This window comes from Dermacentor albipictus, chromosome 2, assembly GCF_038994185.2.
Source record: "Dermacentor albipictus isolate Rhodes 1998 colony chromosome 2, USDA_Dalb.pri_finalv2, whole genome shotgun sequence".
Taxonomy (NCBI): domain Eukaryota; kingdom Metazoa; phylum Arthropoda; class Arachnida; order Ixodida; family Ixodidae; genus Dermacentor; species Dermacentor albipictus.
Genome location: NC_091822.1, coordinates 46,672,251 through 46,691,211, shown reverse-complemented (window position 1 = coordinate 46,691,211; position 18,961 = coordinate 46,672,251). Strand labels below are relative to the sequence as shown.

The 18,961-nt window shown below is 47.9% G+C and overlaps 1 long non-coding RNA gene across 1 annotated transcript in view; it reads right to left on the bottom strand.

Annotated features, from left to right (window-relative positions):
- The window catches only part of LOC135917383 (uncharacterized), an 84,846-nt gene extending 70,053 nt beyond the window's left edge, over positions 1 to 14,793 (bottom strand). Inside the window, exons 1-2 of the long non-coding RNA XR_010569256.1 lie at positions 14,670 to 14,793; positions 2,047 to 2,115 (exon numbers count right to left, since the gene is read on the bottom strand). This is a non-coding gene — a long non-coding RNA (uncharacterized lncRNA). The remainder of the gene's footprint in view (positions 1 to 2,046; positions 2,116 to 14,669) is intronic.
- Between the last annotated feature and the right edge of the window lie 4,168 nt (positions 14,794 to 18,961).

The following is an 18,961-nucleotide window of genomic DNA, read 5'->3' as shown; positions in this document are numbered from 1 at the left end:
CAATCGCGTCGGCACGTATTCAGAGGTGGCACGCATTCAAGCCAATATAGGTACCGCATAGAGTACACGGCCGGCAAGGAAAACGCCAACGCGGACGTACTCAGCCGCTTGACCGCGCCAATAACAGATGCTTATGGATCGGGCACGTTACCAGAATACGTATTGTCTTCAGAGACCCTTGACAGCTCGTTTGTGCCAGCGGATGCCATACGGGCGCTGACGAACGCAGATGAAAACCTCAGCGTTGTGCAGTATTTTGTACTGAATGGATGGCCTAAACGCTTGTCACCGTGTCACAATCACCTTCAACCTTATTTTGCAGAAAACTGGAGCTGTCAAGCGTAGAAAGCCTGCTCTACTGGGGTCATCGCATCGTCGTACCCCTCAAAGCGCGAGTCTCCATGCTCGCTGAGCTACATCGGTCACACCAGGGTGCATTAGCGATGAAAAGACGGGCTCGGCCGCTGTTCTGGTGGCCTGGGTTGGATGGTGAGATCGAAAGCCTTGTATGTTCGTGTATCTCATGTGTACAAGCTCAGCCAATGCCTTATCGACAGGTTCCTATCTGTTGGCCAGAAACGGGGACCAAATGGTCAATGCTTCACATTTATTATACCTGACCAATAAAGGGACGCATGCCTTTGATAGTCGTCGACTCGCATACTAAATGGATCGAGGCATTTCCCATCAGGTCGGTGACCACAGAAGTCACAATCGCACGGCTTCGCGAGTTTTTTGCTCGTTTTGGCTTGCCGCAAACCGTTGTATCAGATAACGGGCCTCAGTTTGCAAGTCAACAGTTTTCCACTTCATGACTGTCAACAAAACTTATCTACGTAGTGCGCCGTACCACCCACAATCTGATGGTCTGGCAGAGCGCGCGGTCCGCACAATAAAGGATGGCCTTCTTAAGCACTCGATGGTGAACAATCTAGAAACAAAACCAGCGCGAGTGCTGCTACGCTATGGACGTACCCCACTGCCATGCGGCAAGTCTCCTTCAGAGATGCTGCTAAACTACCAAATTCGTTCACGCTTGGATACTTGCGTCCCTTCTCTACCTCGAAGTTACTCGCAGCCTCCCAGATTCCAGTCCCGCGACCAGGTGTGGGTGCGCAACTTTGGCCAAGGGAGGCGTTGGCGTCCAGGTATCGTGAAGAGCACAGAGGGTTCACGGCTGGTAACGGTCGGCACTCCAGATGGCCTAGCCAGGCGTTCCTTCGACCAAATTTTCCATCGCGTGCCCGTGTCACCCGTGACCCCAAAAGCGGAGGCTCCCGACTCGCTTAAACTCAGCCCGGACAACAAGCATCGGCCGACGTCAAGGCCAGGAGGCCGGTGCAGCCTGGCCACTCCAGAACTAGATGGCGCCGCACCTGTTCCTTTGACAACACCTCCAACGTCCCTTCCAGCCAACCAGGCTCTCTGTCCCACAAGTCCGCCGGTCTTACGGAGGTCTACCCGCCAATGAAGACCCGTGCGAAGAGTGCAGTTTTAAAAGAAAGAGAGAAGCGATATGAAGTGCTGTGCTAACACGTGTCAAACATGATTCCTTCTTTTATGTTACGTCATAGGCAAGCAGCCTATATATATAGTTTGCTGTCCCTGAAATAAACGTTGTTGCGCGTTGCTCTTGGGTCCTCTCCGTCACTCTGTCACCTGCTACAACAGCATCATGGGTGAAAATTGTTTTTGCACGGTGTGCTAGATGCCAACCGTAACAACGGGTAGCGTTATAGCACATAAACGGCCATCGTCATTTTTTCGCGGTTGCTAGCCGGCTGAAAACACCTCTTCATTGGCTGGTGGACAAAAACAGCGACCGAATAATTCTTAGCTGCGGAGATGAGCAAAGAGTCTTTCAGCGTTGAACCACCTCTCAACTGGGCTTTGCGAAAGGCCGCAGAGGAAGGTACCGCAATTACTTTAGTTTCGCATGTAGTATATCCATTGGATGTATTAGTAACATTTTAACGTTTCTTGAAGGTGTAATATCATCGTGATAACTATTGTTTACTCATTGGTAAATAACGGCATGTTTCTTACGATGGTGGGCAATACTTGATAGGATGACGACAACGATGGACATTAGAATCCGCATTCCTGTAGCAGCTTCTGTAAAATAGAAGTACAAAAAATTTTGCTCTTAGAGAAACAAACAAAATAACGCTCGAAGTCGTTCCACCACTTCCCTGTTTTACTGACCCCACTGTGCAAACGTATCTTGCCTGAAATCAGTGGCCGAGATTGGCATTAAGCTTAGTTCTGTTTGCTTAGGTATGTGATTAGAAGACTTGTGAGCGCATCTGGCCACATTAAAAAAAATATTCTACGCCCCAGTTCAAGAATTTTGAACCAGTGATAGAAAAGGAAAATTTAAGATCTAGTAGTATTCAGCGTCGTGATCAGCCTATTAATGTGCATGGTGGGACGAAGGCCTCTCAAGAGGTTCCCATAACCGTCGTTTCGCGCCAGCCCTTACGCCACCTTGTGCGTGCATACTTCTTAATATCATCACACCACTTAGATCTCTGCGCTAACACTTCTACATCCTTCACATTGCTGGAGTTCACACAGAGTATGACATCTGTTTCATTGCTTTAGTCCCCTGTTTGAACTTCTCCCGACCCACTTACTTTTATAAGGTTTCCACAAGAAGGTATTACAGTGAAGCTGAATACCTCTACTGTCCAAGGAATTTTCGTGTCATTGTTGGCATGGTAAGCAAAAAACCGCCCATACCTGCGTCGATCCTGGATACAGTGCAATACCGGCCCGCCCCGCGGCGGATGTCAAGCAGGCGTTAAGCACTCCTCATACGTGGGCCGACCCCGAAAATAGTGCAATGCCGCGCCGACCTACGGCGGAGGTGACGGAGGTGTTAAGCACACCCCATTCGTGGGTCGATCCCAGAGATATGACAATGCCGGGCCGACCCGCGGCGGAGGTGAAGCAGACGTTAATCACTCCCCATACGTGGGCCAATTTCGAAGATGGTGCAATGGCGGGCCGACCCGAGGCGAAAGTGAAGCAGGCGTTAAGCACTTCCCATACATGGGCCAGTCCCGAAGATAGTATAATGCCGGACCGACTAGCGTTAGCCACTCCTCATACGTGGTCCAATGGCGAAGGTAATGCAATGCCGGTCCGACCCGCGGCGGAGATGAACCAGGCATTAAGCTGAACCCATAGGTGGGCCGATGCCGAAGATAGTGCACTGCCGGGCTAACCGGCGTTAGGCACCCCTCATACGTGGTCCACTGGCGAAGATAGTGCAATATCGGCCCGACCCACGGCGGAAGTGAAGCGGGCGTTAAGCAGTCCCCATACGTGCACCGATCCCGAAGAAAGCGCAATGCCGGGCCGACACGCGGCGGAGGTGCAGTTCGCCATTAGGGGTCCACATACACAGCTTCGTTGGTCATCCTTCTTCACAGAGTGGAAGGGCACTGAGTTTGTCATTATTCGCACTTGATTCCCTTGCGGGAACTCTACCAACATATAATTTTTTATATTTCAGTGTAGTTCATCGATAATAATAGCCTGTTCACCAGCCTGTCTCGCCGCTTTCGCATTGTAGTCACCAACGAGGACAGCATACTGAGTTAGCAACTTTCTTTTGCTAATTGAGCGTCCTCATACAACTGTTCTACACCAGCATCAATCTAACTGTACCTTGGAGGGTAGGCTTGTATAATTTTTAAATAATTTATCGTACTTATTTGCAGTACTATGCCTGCTACAATTTCAGTAGTACTGCGATTTTCGTTATTGTTGACTGCAATGCCATTATAAATTATAGACAATACCGCGCCTTCTTTTCTTATTTGAGATACATTTGTAGGAGAGGACGTCCTCTTTAGTCAGCACTATTTCGCCCTCATCCATTCTGGTAACCTCAAGCAAACAATATCTAATGCAATGCCTCATTATTTATAAGTACGCCTGCTATGCTAGCTTTACTACAAATAATCAATGATAAAGAACGAAAATCATACGAAATATGTTCTTGCAGTTCCTCCAAGTGAAATACTTTGCACGCCTATGAAACCATCAAGTGTTACAATTCAATGTGCAACAAAGCTGACTAGCGCGTCTCTGCAAAGCTAAACTCGCAATCTGAAAAAACACATAAGCGAACCCTCCGACCCACTTTACTTTGCGGACACATAGCTGTGCGCTCTTGAAATATACCATGCTGCTTTTCTTCTAAAGCTGCGTTCGGGCTTCGCGGGCACACGCTGTAAGTTACCATAGCGAAAGATGGTGTAATGAGAGTGAGAATGCTTGACAATCAGGGAACGTCGTTATGACAGAGTTGCAGCGAAGAACCAGAAATTTAAGTGCACACAAAACGCGTAAAGCTGCGTTGGGAGAAGGATATGACGATCTCGCGATCTCTTCATTATGCGGCGTTTGTAACACCTCAGTGCAATTATCCAAGCCCGATGATCATCTACAATATGACTGCGTCAGGTGAAAACCTGTTGCCCGCTCCTGGAGCATGCGGTAAGCCTTTCTGTCCGGCTGCTTTCTACAGCTGCCGATAGAGGGCGACACAAGTCTATGCCAGCGTCGTCGCTGCAGCAGCTCCAATTCCTTTATATCACGGCAAGTTTGCTCTTTTTCCTTAAAACCAGGCAATTAACTTTTACAAGTGTTATGCTAAATGGCGCAGACTACAAAGCTCGACCCTTCAGCAAAATTTGAGCAAGAACAGTGCAGTGGAAAGCGCAAAACCTTTTTTTTTAACCAGATGCAGCGAAATATGCAAAACCCTATTATGAATGTGATGCGTCTGAAAATAAATCTGTCAGGAGTTAACTTCTGTGTTCATCGAACATGGTCAGGACAAGACCTGTCACTTCTAGGTAGTGCCAATGTAAAAGCTGGGTACAACGGCGTTATTGCAAACCTGCCTCTCGTGATTCTGAATGGCACTGGATCCAGTCTCTTGGCAGAAACTGGTTCGAAGCTCTCAATATACCGATAAGCAACGTCAACGAGGCAGCAGAGGAAAGATCGCTCAAGCGACAAGAACTGGTCGAGCGGCTGCAGAAGTCCAAGGCGGCCTTAGGGGAAGTTCCTGGACACATCGAGCCACCTGTTGACCCCATGCTTCACCCGGACGCCAGACCGAAGTTCCTGAAGGCCAGACCTATACCCTTCGCACTACAACCGGCCTACGAAAGGGGGGTGTACAAACTGGAACAACAGGGCACTAATGAGTCCAAGCAACATTAAGACGGAGCCACACCACTGGTCTCAGTGAGGCAGAAAAACGGAAGCTTGCGTGTTTGCGGGGAGTGTCGTTTCAGCGTAAGCTTGGCGACAAAATTGTTCTCGTGCCTGCTGCCAACATCGCAGCAAGTCTTCAGTACACTACGTGGGGGAATGATTTTCAGCCCTCTGGACCTAACCGAAGCGTACCAGCAGCTTAAACTGAGGGAGAAAACTTCACAGCTCACTCTTAACAGCATGTCACCAAGTGCATGTCAGCGTCCCTCTGGACATGGCTGCCATTGCCACGATAGCCGCAGCGCGGCTTACACGGCGGTAGGGACGAAAGCTCCCCATTATTCCTGTACTCGCCGGACCGGTTGGTCAAGTGGGTGGTCAGAACGCGACGAGAGCGAGCGGGCAGCGTGACTTGGAAGACGGAACGGCGTGGCCATGCAGCTAAAGACAGATGAAGATGTGATCGGCTAGCTGGCAACCCCAGGCCAAAGTCTTCGCCGATAGATCGACAGACGGTGCAAGACCGTCAAATACTTCGGCATCGAGGTACCAGCAGCCGGAAGATTCTTGAGATCGAGATCACAGCGTGCGCACCGGAGATAAGCCTCTTGTTCCAACCTGCTCTCAGAACTTTCTCCCGGAGCCTTTATTTATTGGCGTTTGATTGTTAATTTAATTATTCATCACCTGTTCATTTTTGGATGTTCTGTTATAGCAGTGTTTGCCACATTTAATGTCGCGTGTATTTTTCAGTGTCAGTGGGGTATTTCTTGATGATTTCGCGAGTGTTGTAAATGTCCATGTGGTGGGCTTTGTGTCACGCGTCGCGTAAAGAGTTTTTGATGTGTGTGACCCGCATGCCTTCCGCGAAGCTTTGCACTGTCTGTTTCTAGTTTGCTTATTCTTTTTTTATCATGTACTGCCCGCATACTGTCCCAGAAGCAAGCACCAAAACGCCGACGCGCTGAGCCGCCTACCCCTCGGTGAAACCATTGAGGACCCGCCTCATGTTAGCTGCGCGATGTTGCAAATGCTACCAAGGCCTCCGCTAACAGCCCACATTGTGGCTACGGCAACACAAAAGGACCCGACGTTGTCCTCGCTGTACAATGCTCCACAGGAAGGTAGCATTCAAGGACTCAAAGAAGACAACTTCAATGCTTTTTGCAGAAGAGCTATGAAACTGAGCTATCACCGTGGTTGCAGCGCGCTGGGATCACGAATGATTACTCCAGGCCCGCATTACTTACAAGCCGTGGCTTTTATCGAGGTAGTAGACAGAGGCGAGGTCGCAATGAAGTTCGCCCGCAGCTACATGTGATGGCCGAGAATAGACAAGGACATCGAAACACTTGCTCAATTTGAAGAGCGGTTTTTTGCGGTTCGAATCATTTTGCGGACTTGTTCCCATGCTTATTCCTGAATATGACGATCGAAACAAGCGTGACGCCGACCAAAGCAACCGAACAAAACAAGCGCGATCTGCGCGAGCGAGAGCTGACGCGAGTACGGAACGAGTGGCATGGCGGGTCCACATGACGCCAGTTTCCCGCGTGCACATCACTGAAGGGGCCGCTCTCATTGGTCTCCGCCATTCTGCGCTGACGTGTTTCATCTGCCGCTCCACGTTAGCTTTTTTCAACTTTCCCTGTGCTCGTTTGCCGATGGCCTCGAACACGAGCACGTCATCTTACAGAAACTACTTGAAGCGTACGCAAAACCAGTACGGTGGGACGGGCGCTTTTCACACACCTCCCATAATATTCTTACACCGTGATATCTACCTACGTGTTTGTTTAGGTTCCACAGCGTTTTCAAGGCCCTGTTGTCCAGGGATACCAATGGTAAAGCTAAAATACATGAGTCCGCGCGACTGCCCATCCATCCATTTGTTCATTCGCCCTTCTATCATAGCATCTATCCCTCTAACCATCCGCCCGTTAGTCCGTCCACCCGTATATCCATCCATCCATCCATCCATCCATCCATCCATCCATCCATCCATCCATCCATCCATCCATCCATCCATCCATCCATCCATCCATCCATCCACTGTTCCATCCATTCTTCCATCCATCCATCCATAGATCCATAAATGCTGTACATGACACGAACCAGGTCTTGTTAAGCATTTACCCGATTACGGTTTTTGCGGAAAAAAATGATGCACAGATTATTTTTGTTGTGGCTTGTGGACAAAATGCAATTCTTGTGATTCTGAATAAACAAGGAGTCTCACTTCAAGTGATATTAAGTGGTTGTCCGACAAATGCAGTAATATCGGAAATAAAGGTTGTGAACACGAATGCATTCTTTTAACTTAATTATTTTATATTCCTAACATGTTGTTTCCATTTCGACCAATTTTTCGTTCCTGAACCATTGTTTCATCTTCTCCTTCCAAATTAAATTCTGTATCGAAATGACGTTTTTTTTTCTGCTGAACAAGTTCTCTAGTAATTTCATGTTTTCTTTCCTCATTAGGCATAGCGTTCCGGGAGCGAGTGAGTAAAAACACACGTTGTTGATGAGATGCGAACACGCATGCGACAGGGAATCCAACCAAATCTCACGCCACGCCACATATATTTTATGATTCATGAGTCATACATAGACATAAGTACGCATGACTGCCTAACACTTAGTTGCACACAACGTCACAATGCGTGTAACTCTCGTCTACGCCCATTAAATGCCATTGCGGAACGCAGGAATCAGCATACAGTATAAATTCACGTCGAACGAACGCATTATAAATTATGACGCTGCCGTCATACGATCGTCGTCACGGTCGTTGTCGTCGTCTATATACTGTGAGACCACACACACCTCGTAAACTTAGAAACGTCACGTTAGTACACCTGATAACGCTTTCTCGAGTACCGTACAATGCTGTGTAGTAGGATAACTTCAAAATGCTTCGCATGGCATGGCATGGCAAGAACTTTATTTTAGTCCAGAGAAACTAGGGTCCGAGGGCACAAGCCCCCGGGCTATGTTGGTGGCTCCGCCCACGTAAGCACCGGTAGGCCAAAGGCTTTCCCGATGTCGTGAGCTCTCCGGACGGCCAGGAGTTGATCTTGGAGGACATCGCTGGATATGCGCCGACTCCAGTCCTCCTCACTGTTGAGATCCGAAGCCCTTTGGTTGGGGCACAGCCAGAACATATGATCAAATAGACACGGAGTGTGTCCACAACTTTTACATTCCGCGGGAAAGTCCCGGTCAATTTTGTTAAGTACAAAAGGTGTGGGATAAGATTTAGTTTGAATCATTCTTAATGTGACTGCCTGAGCTCGGTTGAGCTTCTGATGGGGGGGAGGAAAAAATCTCCTGCCGTCCCTATAGTGTGAGGTGATCTCGTGAAAAGTAGTAAGTGGGTCTTTGTAGGAGCCGCAGTCATCCTGGAGCAGTTCCTGATCTGATGCGCGGCATGTGAGATCTCGCACAGCAGAGTGAGCTTGCTCGTTAGGATTGCAGCCACTGGGGCTGACCGAGTGGCCCTGATGAGCCGGAAACCAGACTAGGTGTGAGCTATCCAGTTGGTCGTAATTATGAGTATTAATACTGTGTTTAAGTAACTTGTGTGCTTCCGCTGAGATGAAGCCGGCTGAGTAATTCCTAATAGCTGTACGGGAATCGGAGAAAATTGTGGAGCCTCTCCTCATTGTAATTGCAAGTGCTATGCTTGCTTCTTCGGCGGCATGAATGGAGCTCGTTCTTAGTGACGCCGCACTTATTAATTTACCGCTCTCATCGACCACGGCAATAGCGTAGCGGTTGCCCGATCCATAACGAGTTGCATCGACAAAAAGAGCTGAGCTGTGTTGTTGGTGCAGTTTACCCAGAATGCATTTGGCCCTGGCGTCCCTTCTGCCTTTGTTGTACACAGGACGAATATTTCTAGGTATGGGGTCCACAACTAATTGTGTCTACACCTCCTTGGGTATTTTGAGCTTAGAGACGTCTCCTCCTCGAGGCAGTATTCCGACTTCATCTAGAATTTTACACCCTGACTTAGTGTTGGAGAGTCTTGCAATTTGTGACATCGAATGTGCCTCAATGAGCTCATCTATAGTGTTATGTAGTCCTAACTTGTTGAGGAGTTCGGTACTCGTTCCGTGCGGGAGTCCCAGAGCCCTTTTGAGTCCGGAGCGTATAAGTGCGTTTAGCTTAGCCTTCTCTCCTTTCCCCCAGTTCAGGTATGATGCAATGTACGTCACATGACTGATGAAAAATGCATGATATGCTCTGATGAGATTGTCCTCCTTGAGGCCTGCATTTCGGTTTGAAACCCTGCCCAGCAGCTTTAAAGTACTGTTGGCCTGACCTGTGAGACGGTTCAGGGCTGTAGCGTTACAGCTCCTTGCGTCAATGAGAAGACCCAGAATTTTTATTTGCTCTACTCTGGGTATGACCCGTCCTGTGTTGTCTGTGATTTTTATTGGCAGAGTTTCTAAAGGCACAAGGTTTCTAACACCTTGTCTCCCCTGTCTAAAAAGCAGCAGCTCAGATTTACTAGGTGATAGCCTGAGTCTGGTGCCCTAAAGGAAGGATTCTGTGGTGTCTACCGCTGCCTGTAGTGCCTGCTCTAGTGCTGCGAGTGACCCCCTTGGGACCCACACTGTGATATCGTCAGCGTATATGACGTGCCCCAAGCTCGGAATTTTGGACAATTCCTCCAAGAGCCTGTGCATGGCAATGTTAAAGAGGAGTGGGGACAATACTGAACCTTGTGGTGTGCCGTTGTTGCCTAAATTGTATGGACCGCCTGTGACTATACCAAGTTTGACCCGAGCTGTCCGATTAGCTAGAAAGGACCTCACATAATTGTAAAAATTTCTTCGCAGGTTCAAGGTTGAGATTTCATGTAGGATATGTTTATGTGCAACCGTATCAAATGCTTTGTTAAGATCCAGACCCAGGATGCCCTTTACGTCCCTGCTAGGGTCGTCAATAATAGCCCGTTTGATCATGAGCATGGCGTCCTGTGTGGATAATGCCTTCCGAAAGCCTATGAGATTGTGCCTGAAAAGCTCCTGGCTTTCTATGTGTTCTATTATCCTGTTATGAATAGCATGTTCGGCTACTTTGCCAATACAGGATGTAAGTGATATGGGCCTGAGGTTCTCCTTTGTTAGTGGTTTCCCGGGTTTCGGTATAAACGTCACCTTGGCCTCCCTCCATACCGGTGGGACAGTGCCGGATCTCCAGTGACTATTAATTTTGACCATGATTATGTCTATGGCATCATCATCCAGGTTTCGCAAAAGTTTATTTGTGATGCCATCCAGACCCGGGGCAGATCTCCCATTTAAATTAAAAAGTACATGCTTTATCTCAGCTGCAGTGAAGTCACTGTCCAAGTCCGGTTGCGATATTCCGGAGTAAGATTTGCTTACTTCTTCTTCCTTTTCATATTCATTTTTAAGTGGCAGGTACATGTGTGTGAGGTCGTTTGCGACCTCTCTTGCTGTCCGCCCTATAGTTATATGTTTACTTGACGAGTCTGTTTATGGCGAGGTTTGTAGTACCTCTGGAGAGCTTGTCATTAAGTAGGCTCTTCAATAGATTCCATTTGCCTCCTCTGCGCAATCTGCCGTCTGTTTCTGAGCAAGTTTCGTCCCATTGTTGGCGTGAAAGCTGAGCCGCATATGTCTCGATATCATGATTAACTTGGGCGACCTTGGCTCTAAGTCTTCTATTGAGTCTGTGACTCTTCCATCTGGTTAGGAGAGAATTTTTCGCTTCCAGCATGTGAGCTAGTTTGGAGTCCATTTTTGGGACTTCGATTTCTGTTGAGACTGCTTTAGTAGCTTTCTTAATCGTTGCCTTTAGTTGATCTAAGAGCTCCTCATAAGATTCGTCATCTATGCTGGTTTCCTTACGCAACTTACGGAAGAGATCCCAGTCCACATACTCATATTTCCTTAGTGGTGGTGGTTGCGTCTGTAAGATGACTTCAATTATGTAATGATCACTTCCTAAATTCTCCTGCAGATTGTCCCATGAGCCTTCAATTCCCCGAAGGAATGTAAGATCGGGGGTTGTATCTCTGGTAGTAGAGGTACCAGTTCTCGTGGGGAAGTTAGCATCTGTAACAAGAGCAAATTTTAATTCACTTGCCGTGGTTGCTAAATTAGTACCCTTGACGCTCTGATGACCATAGCCCCATTCTTTGTTAGGAGCGTTGAAGTCCCCAGCCACTACGAGTGGGGCTGTATCTGCCTTACTGGAAATGCGGCCCAAGAGGGTCTTAAAATCCCTTTTCCTATCTTGCGGAGAGCTATAAACGTTAGCTATATACACGTTAGCTGCTTTTTTGTTCTTCAGAATGAGTTCAATCATTTGTGCTTCTAGACCAACCTTGTACTTGGGAAGCTCGTGAGTTTCATAGGAGGTACCCTTTCGAACCAAAGTCACTATTTCCCGACCCCCTGGAATGGTCAAGGTTTCGGAGTTTGAACCCGGTAGAGAGATATCCTCCTTAGCTAGTGTTTCCTGTAAGAGATAACGTGCGGCTTAACTTTGGCCGATCTAATAAGCTGCTGCAGGGGAGCCTCGCGCCTTCGGAAACTCGCACAATTCCACTGCCATATTTTAATGTTATTGTTGTCGTTTGAAGCCATTATGACACCACTGGTTGATTGCCCGAACCCCTAGAGTCCGCGCTCGGGCTGCCGTTTGTGCCTCCGTGGACTGCCGATGCAGCCGCTGCGCTTGCCTTTGCCTTAACTTTGGGTCTTTCTAGTTGACCCACTCGAGCATCTAGATTAGTGATGAGCTCCATGATTTTCGCCAGAGTCCTGTCTATTGTGGCTAACCTTGCGGCTATTCTGACTTTTTTGTTCTTGGGGGGTGCCTCACTCTCTCCCATCTCCTCTTCCTCAGAGGTTTCTAAATCTTCTTCCTCTGTTTCGCTAATGGGAACGGGGTGGGGGGCTTTACGTTTAGGTTTGCCGGCCAAGGGTTTTGGAGCCGTTGTGTCCATCTGACTACGGGGTGTTTCGGACCTTTCTTTAAAGGATTTGAAAGCCTCCCTGAGCTCAGACAGTTCTTGCCTTAATTTCTGATGTTCTGATTCTAATGCCAATATTCGGGGATTTGACTCACGTTCCGGCTGTGCCCTACCATTAGTACTCCTGGACCTTGCCCTTGTCGGTTGTCCTGGTTTCCCAAGGCCTCCGTTCTTGACTCGATCGGCCCAGGTTGCTCTTGGGGTCGACTGTGAACGGGACGTCGATCTTGACCCAGGTCCTCGGGGTTGCGGGTCAACACCAGAAGATTCTCCAGAGCTGGGCTGTCCTCTGGATCGAGAACGCCCCCTGGAGCGGGAGCGCCCTCGTGAGCTGGAGCGTCCTCTCGTGTGAGAGCGCAAGTTGGCGTCATTTTCTAGCATGACCCCTTTGCGCTGGGAATTATTGCTGTCTTCAATGTCTTCGGCCACCTGTGTACAGCGTGCTTGCTGTCGTTGGCGCCTACGACGCCTTTGCCTCACAATGTAAGGCATCTGGAATCTTCGATTGAATTTTCGGTCCCCAGTTGGGTGTGCGCCACCGCAAATAGCGCACTTGGGATCGCAATGATGATCTTCAGGTGGGGAAGTGATTCCACAGCCCCTGCACTTTCTAACACTTGCCGGATGGGGACACACGTCGGATCTATGTCCGATTTCACCACAGCCGTAGCACACATCTATCTGTCGTCGGTAGAGATAACAGGGCATGAGTACGTTACCACAAATAACGTGGTTTGGCACTCTTTGTCCTTCAAAAAGTACCACCACCATTGTAGTATGCTTGATCCGACGTACCTCGACGAGGCCCGGATTTCGGTGATTGACGAAAAGGGTTTTCAGTTCCGCGTCGCTAATGTCCAGGTCGATACCGCGAACAACACCCTTACATGTATCTTCTCCTGCTGCGGTGTAGGCCGCCACTTCGAAGGGTCCATCCCTCGTATGGATCTTGCGTACCTTGGCGTAAGCTTTTGCGTTTTCTTCCCGCGGAGTCGATACCACCAAGATGTTCTGACAGCCGTTCGGACAGTACGTGTCCTCCGTCGTGTCTTCCGGCGCTAAGGCTGCTGCCATGGCCAGCGCTCTGGAGAGATGCACCAGGCTGAACTTTTTAACGTCGAGGCCGCCACGGGGGCGGACAATTATCTTGATGTGATCCCTAGGTAGCATCGGGATCCTAGAGGCGGTAGCGACGCGCTTAAGCACGTTCTGCGAGGTGGCCGTGCGGCGACTACCTTTCCCGCCATGGTTGGTATCCTTTATAGCCACGGATTTCCCGCCAGCGGCTAATGCGCATCTCCTTCGGCGAGTGGTGGCTGTCATCCATCCGATATCTTCCTCCGGGGTGATCTCCATGCCTTCAACAGCTGAGCCGGAGGCCATGCCTACACTCCGTCGTGCGCGTGAGGCCTAGGCCTACAGCGCGAGCCAGGGGCTGGCACCTTTTCTACGTGGCACGCAGAAAACAGTTTTCAACGAAGCGAAAAATGGACCCACCGGCAAAAAATGGGCATCCACGTAATCCTTGTGATACGACGCGTCGATCGCCACCAGGTTCTCAGGGGTGGCACAAAAATTCGGCGCAAGAACATTGATCGAAGCGGGAGCCGATGTTTGCAGGACCGCACTAGTCGGCTTCTTCTTCTTCTTCCCAAAATGCTTCGCCAAACATATATTTTCAGTCCGTGCAATCGTCGGCACTTTTTACATCGGTAAAAAATGCATTTTGGGGCTTTACATCCCAAAACTACGATCTGAAAATTTTGACCACCTGCGGTTTTTAATGAGCTTCCAGTGCATTGCACACGGTCAATTTTTGCTCTTAGCCCCTAAATAACGCGGCCACACCAGCCTGGGTTTCATCCCACATCCTCATGCTTATATACAACGCCATATCCGCTGAGCCACCATAGCACATTTTTTCGTGAGCTAAAATTTACTGTTCGCACAAACTGAAAAAAAATTAATTATGGGGTTTTACGTGCCAAAACCACTTTCTGATTATGACGCACGCCGTAGTGGGGGACACCGGAAATTTTGACTACCCGGGGTTCTTTAACGTGCACCCAAATCTAAGTACACGGGTGTTTTCGCATGTCGCCCACATCGAAATGCGGCCGCCGTGGCCGGGATTAGATCCCACGACCTCGTGCTCAGCAGCCCAACACCATAGCCACTGAGCAACCATTTCGGGTATGTTCCGACAAATCCTCACTATCAAACGATATATTCGCTAGATATGTGTAGAGGTGTCAACTCAAGTACTCATTACAGTCTGCAGCGCTTTACGTGCCTAACTACAAGTTTTCCGCGCCGTCTGTACATTCTCACTAATATGTTAGCAGACATGAACTCACTGTGATGCATACACAGAACATATACACTAAAATGGACAGCAAGGATCATGGCTTACCGCTAACTTCACTGCAGGTTTAGGAGCAGAATAAATAGGAAAATAAATCTGACCCAAGACTTTAGTTTCGACGGCAGAGTGGCGTAGGAGGAATACACGAGGGGTGTGCATGAAAATGAGCAATAACACACATGTGGTCAGTTACGATTTAGCTTTTCATTTTGTTTTTCATTCTCATTGACATGTCATTCCCGAAACAGAAAGCTGTTTTAAGCCATAAATCATTTGTATGCACAAGGGTACAGCAGTGCCGCGTTGCTTTGCTTTAAGACAAACACTTACTTCCATCCAAAATTATGAAAAAATAAGAAGCGCATTTTCAGTACGCAGCAATCATTTCTATAGCAACTATAGTTTACCTGAACAGAATTTCAGTCGCACTTGAAATCGCACATAACATGCAGAACAATGTACAATAGAAATGATGCCCTTGTGCCAAGAGCAAAGCTTTCTGAACAGAGCTAACTCTGTTGTTCTTAAACTGTGAAGAAAGTACTGTGCATGAGGGCCATACCCACTTTTAGCATCGGTATATTTTAGGACCATTTCCGACTCTAGGTAGAGGAGAAAAGGGGGAGGTGTATTCTAACCTGCCTACGACATTTTACTAAAAGGTCAGGCCCCGAACTACACCTCGCCCGTCGCCTAAGCGGTGACTCAGGCCGGATCTGTACAATTTCTTTGTATGTTCTTGATGTGCAACCACAAAATAAAACTATGTCAAGACTCTCAGCAGTAACCGTTTTCTATCTGATATCTCATGCTCGATATGTTGTACGCAAACGTAGTCTGGGTCTGTGGCAAACATTGTCTGGCTCAGGAACCGTAATTTGTGTGTAAGAGTTAGTCCGGGCTCAAACGGATTTGAGTTTCTAGAGAAATGATGTTACATTGCAAGTTTCGTTCTGTTTTGGACTGATTCCTGAATTGTGGTTTCTTAATATACGCTTAGCCGAACTTTAGTAGTCTTTATATTACTCTTACTGGTTATGTATACAATCAGTGAACAGCGATGGCCAACAACTAAAGGAATCCCACCCGTCGCAAGATCAAGAACGTGTTAACATAACTAGTAACGTATATAAAACATGTCTTTTTTTCACCGCAGAATCAACTTGGGCAATAACATCGCCGAATGCACAACAGTATTACCTGTGCGACTAAGTAGACGCGTAATGAATGATGTTTCGAATACATTTTCTCGTTATTCTCTTTGCGCACTTAGACACAAACGTGCATTTAAGGAACGTTCTCTTTATACGTGGGCGCTATCTGTTGCTGGCCCTTAGATTTAAATAATAAATCTGAGCCCAAATAATATTTGCGTATATTGTAGAAGCTACGGAAGTTTGGACAAATAAAGAAGGGGGTTGGTAATAAAATATATTGTTTTAAGTTATGTCTATTTTATACAAATGGTTCGGGTAGGAGCAGTCACTAAAGCAAATATTGAAGCGGATGTCGCAGATACGAAAATACAAAAATTGTAGCTTCGATTTGAGCCCGGCATTTTATTCTAGACTTTACGTGGCCCTGTAGCCCATACAGACTCCACTCTTCTGTAAAAACACTTTTTGCTGGACAACAAGGCAGTTTGACTAAATATATAAGACAGTTCAATAAAGCTTGTTATAGACATGCCAACCCTTGGAGAAAAAGGCCCGTTGGAGAATTTGGAGAAAAAGGCCCGTTTCTCTCAGTGCGGCTGTGAAACACGCGAATGCCTTGTAATTGGATGTCGATATCAATGTCAAGTATCATAAGCCTGATGTTCCATTTCATAGCATAGTGTTTGAGAAGAGTACATGGCAGTACGTGTTCTAGGGTTTCATACAGAAGCACCTAGGGTCGCTTATAGATAAGGATACTTTTTAGCAAGGCATTCATGTGGTGTAGTGTTTGGGCTACAGTAACCCGAAGACTTGCATTGACGTAGGCATGTCTTCGGGATTTATAGCCCCGAATGCCACAAAGTGAGTTCCTGAAGGTTGTGAAGTTTTGTATAAGGAACAAATAAAACGACCAGAAGTTCATACGTGCTTGCATGTGTGTGGAAAGGTTTATGAAACTGCTTGTGTTCTATCTGAAGTCGACATTGGTAGGTGTCAACAAAATGTGTTCTTCCAAAAGCGTGGAGTCTGCACTGACACAGGCTGAAACTTAGGTAAGTAATTGCGTGTAAATAGTTCACTGTAATAAATGAAAATCTTCAGCTCAAATTGTCACTTAACGATTGCTTTGTTCACTTTCTAGCGCTCTCTGTAATTCAGTCACTTTCATAAGCAACCAATTATTTATTGACCCGGAAAATTGCAACAGGTGACGTAACTTTGAGAACATAGATATGACGAAAACCACAGTTCAACAGCTGCGATTGTGCCACACAGCAGCGCCGCGAAGGCGTTTATTCAGGTACCCGAACCAGGGTGCTGAGTGTTCTTATTTTATTTTAGCGGTTCACCAGATGTTTTCAGATAAACTGAACAGGGGCTAACGGCATCACATGGGATCACGCGCAAGGTTTGCTTGATTAGAGCGTCTTTACAGTAGCGCTCCACGACCATTTCAATTTCCGTAGCGTCGACCACCTGGTGGGAAGCACCTGTTGGCGCAATTGTCCCTTCGAACGGGTAGTGTTGTATTTTTGTATGTGCCCTGAAATAAAATTTTATGGCAAGAACGGCGTCACTTCGAGGCGTTTCTCATTACTATGAGCTGCTGCTCCTTCGGATGCCAAAAGTAATTCATCGTAGCGAAGAGCGCTTCGCTATACCATCCGGGAATCGTAATGTCTTACGCAGAAAGGCTTGGCTTCCCCGAATTGGCAGGGGTAACTTCAGACCGGCGACATCTACGCAAGTTTTCAGACTAAGCTGCGAATATCTCATATTATTCGTATGCTTCGGGGCTTGCCTAATTTGTTGCACACAATACCTTGGTAGGAACCGTGCCCCAGTTCGTTGAGCAGGTCGCAATTTCTCTGCAGGTTTTTGCACAGATCCTGTACGACGTGTGCGTTGCATCTATCAACACTACATGGTAGTAACGTGTGCATTTAACTGTGTAGACGCTATTTGGGGATATACTCGAGAACACGTGCGAAAAGTTGATTGTAATACGATTATCCTTAAGCGCACTCCTTTTACTATATACCAGAGGTTGGAGTGCGAGAACTCACTTTGGAAAAAGACTCTTCAACCTGGTTACTTCGCTTTTTTATATATACAGGGTGTCCCAACTACCATGGACCAAGATTTAAAGGTAGGCAAGTGCCACGTGGCTGGCCGAACCAAGGTAATATTGTGTGCCGTGAGCAGCAAGACCGCAACGAACCACAACCTCGCCAAAGTTCTGAACGCTTGCGATGGCAGCGGCCAAAGGCTCATTGAAGACCTCAAGGCGATCTACCTCAAGACGGAGAGAGGGTGATTTCTGATGCCGGAGGAGTACGGGGGAGCAGAAAATCAGGCTTTGGAGGAACCGTTCACCATGAAGGAGTTATTGACAGCCACAGACGAAAGTAACAAGACGAGCGCACCCAGAACAGATGCCATTACATACAAGCTGCTCAACAACATGTGACCCAGGAGCCCACGTGCCGCCGCACGCGGGCTCCTGGGTCACATCACCAGGACCTGGGAAATATCGAAGTTCCCAGCAGAATGGAAAGAGGCCGAGGTACAGTTCATACCGAAGCCTGGCAAACCTCTCACGATCGAGAACATGCGCCCGATCTCGCTTATGTCCTGTGTGGGCAAGGTCACAGAACGCATGGTTCTCAGAAGACTTCAAGCACACCTGACGAGACGAGTCAGATGACGGCGACCACGTATGGATTTCACCACCAACTGAGCACTCAAGACGACCTGATCCAATTACACCAACTAGTGTAACCGAACGGGCGTCGACGAAGGGCGTCTGCATCATTGTCACTACTTCATGAGCAAATCTGTCGAGCGCGATCTTTTGTTCTAGCGCCCATTCTGCCTACGTTTGAGGTCAGCCGTCCTCCGCGTTTTCTCCGGAGGTCTCGTTTTCTTCGTCCTTGCGCTTGCGCATTCGGTCCCAGTTGGTGATCCGGGCTTTGCCGAGGGCCGTCCGGAACCTTGGTCCCGTTATCGTTATACATATGATGCTCTGGTCGGAGCCCAGGGGTGCTATGCGGGATGCACCGAGTTTCTCGTTCACTCGAGTTTTACCAACACGTTCTAGACAAGTTCTCTAGAGGGTGTTTGTTTTACCCGAGTTTGCTCGACGGCAGTCAGTGAACGGAGATAGCGTGGAACACGCAA